Source organism: Vigna umbellata, chromosome 11 (genome assembly GCF_029865625.1).
Source record: "Vigna umbellata cultivar VRB3 chromosome 11, Vumbellata_1.0, whole genome shotgun sequence".
NCBI classification, from domain to species: Eukaryota; Viridiplantae; Streptophyta; class Magnoliopsida; order Fabales; family Fabaceae; genus Vigna; species Vigna umbellata.
In genome coordinates this window covers 12,831,784-12,835,858 of record NC_142175.1, presented here as the reverse complement: position 1 = coordinate 12,835,858, position 4,075 = coordinate 12,831,784, and the positions used below count along the sequence as shown (strand labels likewise).

At 37.2% G+C, this 4,075-nt stretch overlaps 1 pseudogene; it reads left to right on the top strand.

Annotated features, from left to right (window-relative positions):
- Positions 1-2,899: 2,899 nt before the first annotated feature.
- On the top strand, positions 2,900-3,811 carry LOC148191002 (uncharacterized; annotated as a pseudogene).
- The last annotated feature ends 264 nt before the right edge of the window (positions 3,812-4,075 follow it).

Here is a 4,075-nt window from a genome sequence, read left to right as displayed (position 1 = left end):
GAATAATCACTCCCTCACACCACCAAAAGTGAGTTTATATATAACATTCAATTAACTAGGCAATGTTAAAAGTGACTGTAGAATGTGTAAGTACACAAGACCAACCCGGAAAACAGCAACAAGGTGGAGTTAAACAGAAATTAGATGAAATAGTTAAAAATCACTACTCTAAACTGAAAAATATTGTACTAATTTTGCAAACTACATTAAACTAGGAAAATATACTACAAGTAAACTATCCTAACAAGTTAAGAATGGTATAACGTAGCTATTTAAGCACTCACACTACATAAAATACCTAAAACTCAAAATTTGTCAACTTAGAAACCCAAAAATTGTACCTAAAATATACTAAAAGTCCAAAGACCGCAAAGTATATTAAAGTACTCACAAAAACAATAAACTAACTATCTACACCACTTTTAAAAGATAAAAGGAAGATAAAATTGAAGTGTCAATTGAAAAATAAAAAGAAAAACAGAATTTACAAAAATGAACACCTATAAATAGACTAAAGTAGGTGAGAATTTTATTTCCTTGGACAAATTTGTTATCAAACCTGCATTTAGAGCACCAGTGAATGTTCATCTATATGTTGTATGTTGATGTATATATCGTATGCTCCTGTATATTGTATGTTCATTTATTAGGCTACTCCTTCATTAAGTTAAGTAGTCATTTAAAGTCCTATGGTACTAAAAACATTCTCAATAGAATGAGAAGGGAAACAGTACCTTAAACACTTACAATGTACAAAATATGTGAAAGTACTCTATAAAAGAGAACTTTAGTAATGTCAAATTATTGACTCCCCCAAATTGTATACACAACCACTTAGGATGTCAAAGGCATTTCAATACTGAGGACTTCTCTTTGGATGCCCTTATTGAATGCCTATGGCAATAGTGTTGAAATTGCCTTCCATGTTCGACTTGAGTAGTAATAGGTTTATTACTTATGTCACATGGAGTGTTGTTGTTTTGGCTAAGTTTTTATTTGTTTGGCTTGTCACAGAACATGACCCATTTTCTCAACCATCATGGATGGATGTACGACCATTGTTATAGTGGAAGGAGAGGTTTGAAGGAATCTTTTGTCATCGGAGTTGAAGAGTTTGTGGAGACGGCCCGATGATATCAATATTATGCTGTTGATGGAGGGATTCGATGTCCATGCATCAAGTGCGAATGTACAAGGATTTTGAAAGATTAAGTCGTCAAACTTCACCTATACCAAAAAGGGTTCATGCCTAATTACACGGTTTGAACATTTCATGGTGAAGAAATTCCTTTGACCTCCACTACAGCTGAAAAGCGGCTTGCATCAGGTTCGAATACTATTGTACATACATCTGAGATAGATCAATTTGCCGATATGCAAGAGATGGTCGACAATGCTTTTCGTCGCCATGCTGAACAAGAACCAAACGATAGTCATTATGAAGAGCCTCCAAATGAAACCACTCAGAGGTTTTACAATTTACTGACATAGGCAAATCTACCTGTATTTGAAGGTTCAACTGAGTCAAAATTATCAGTGTGAATTAGACTCATGGCTAGCAAATCTAATTGGAACGTGCCCATTCAAGCAGTGGACTTTTATACAAAATTGATGTTAGATTTGACACCACCAAACAATTTTATGCCAAAGAATTATTACCAAGCCAAAAAATGTGTTTCAAAGTTGGGATTGGAAGTCAAGAAGATTGATTGTTGTGTTAATAGATGTATGTTATTCTACGACAATGACAGTGGCAAAAACGATGCATTGTTGGTTGAATGCAAGTTTTGTGGCTCACCTCGATATCATACGATGCATGCTGGCCGGAGGCAAAAAAAACCCATTCCCTTAAAGTCCATGTTCTACTTGCCTATAATTCCAAGATTACAAAGAATGTTTACTTCAATGCAAACATCACAACACATGACATGGCATGATGGTAACAAAACTGAAGGATTTTTGCGTCATCCTTCTGATGGTGAAGCTTGGAAGCACTTCAATCGTAAACATCCATCATTTGCTAGTGAACCGCGTAACGTCAAACTTGGTCTATGCTCTGATGGGTTTACCCCGTACATTCAGGCCTCTGCATCACCATATTCATGCTGGCCCGTGATAGTTACCCCATACAATCTACCACCTAAGATGTGTATGACAAAGCCTTACATGTTTTTATCGTGTATAATACCAGGACCATCTAATCCCAAATCATTGATTGATGTTTATTTGAAGCCTTTGATTGATGATTTGAAGAAGTTATGGAATGGTGTTTGGACGTACGACGTTTAAAGGAAGCAAAATTTCCTTATGAGGGCAGCCTTGATGTGGACTATTAATGACTTCCCAGCGTACGACATGTTATCTAGTTGGAGCACGCATAGTCGATTAGCTTGTCCACATTGCATGGAACATACAAAGTCATTCCAATTGAGTTATGGTCGGAAAAGTAGTTGGTTTGACTGCCATCGACGGTTCTTGCCCATTGATCACCTCTTTAGAAGAAACAAAAAGGCCTTTCGCAAAGGGCAAGTTGAAACGGATTTGCCCCCGCCGAAGTTGACTGGATCACACCTTTGGAGAAGAGTTAAAGACTATCCAAGAGTCACTGAATCTGGTCACAATAGGATAGAAGGGTTTGGAGAATGGCATAACTGAATAAAAGAAGCATATTCTGGGAACTTTCCTATTGGAAAGACAACTTGCTAAGACACAACCTCGATGTCATGCACAAAAAAAAAACTTCTTTGACAATGTCTTCAACACAGTTATGAATGTTATAGGGAAGACAAAAGATAATGAGAAAGCAAGAAAAGATTTACCTTTGTATTGTGGACGAAAAGACTTAGAGTTGAAGGTGCAAGGTAACGGCCGATTATTTAAACCAAAAGCTAAGTACACCATGTTAAAAGAGGAGACAAGAATAGTGTGTGGATGGATCAAGGAGCTTAGAATGCCAGATGGATATGCTTCTAACTTGTCTAGATGTGCCAATGTTCAGAACGGTACTATTCAAGGGTTGAAGAGTCATGATTGTAATGTATTCATGGAGACTTTCATCCCTCTTGCGTTCAGTTGTTTTCCAGTGCACGTGTTAAATCCACTGATAGAAATTAGTAACTTCTTTAAAGATTTGTGTTGCACGACACTAAAGGAGAATTCCCTTAAAAAGATGGATGAAAATATCCCAGTTATTCTCTACAAATTGGAAAGAATATTCCCTCATGCATTCTTTGATTCAATGGAGCATATTCCAATTCATCTTGCATATGAAGCTTGGCTTGGGGGACCGGTGCAATACAGGTGGATGTATCCATTTGAAAGGTTTATGGGAGAATCCAAACGCTAAGTTAAAAATAAAGCTAGAGTAGAAGGCTCAATTTGTGCAGCTTACTTGCACAGAGAGACAACATATTTTTGTTCACATTATTTCAAAAACTTCATGTTATCCCCCACTCATGTTAGAAATGAAATGCAATGGAAAGTTGAACCACGTGAAGGTGCATTATCAGTTTTTCGACAATCAGGCTGTCACGCTGGGAAAGAATTCACACATTGGTTAACTAATGCTGAATTCACTTCTGCTCATGTCCATGTCTTAATCAATTGCAGTGAACTTAAGTCGTACCTTGAGTATGTAATCATCCATCTCTTATCTTTCCAACGACACAATTGTTATACACTAATGAATTTCATTTATACCAGCTCATTTCTTGTGGCTGAGCAAGTCGTAGAAGGAAATACTTCTGCCAGAATACACTCTGAGTTTCCCCATTGGTTTAGAAATCAGGTCTGTAGTTTTTCCTACGTTTAGAAATCGGTTAATTTGACTCTTGCTTTTATAATTTTTTAGTGTCTTTGTAGGTTTTTAGTCAAGCATTAACTCCCACAGTTCACGAGTTAAGACATCTCCGGAATTGGCCAATGAGATGTGTCAAAGAATGGCACACTTACTTCACCAATGGTTACAAATTCCTCCTCTTGTGATTATAACCCCCACTCCTCCCCCTGTGGTTATTACCCCCACTCCTCTCCTTGACCCTACGTCTATACCTTTCTTATCTTGTATACCGCCTTC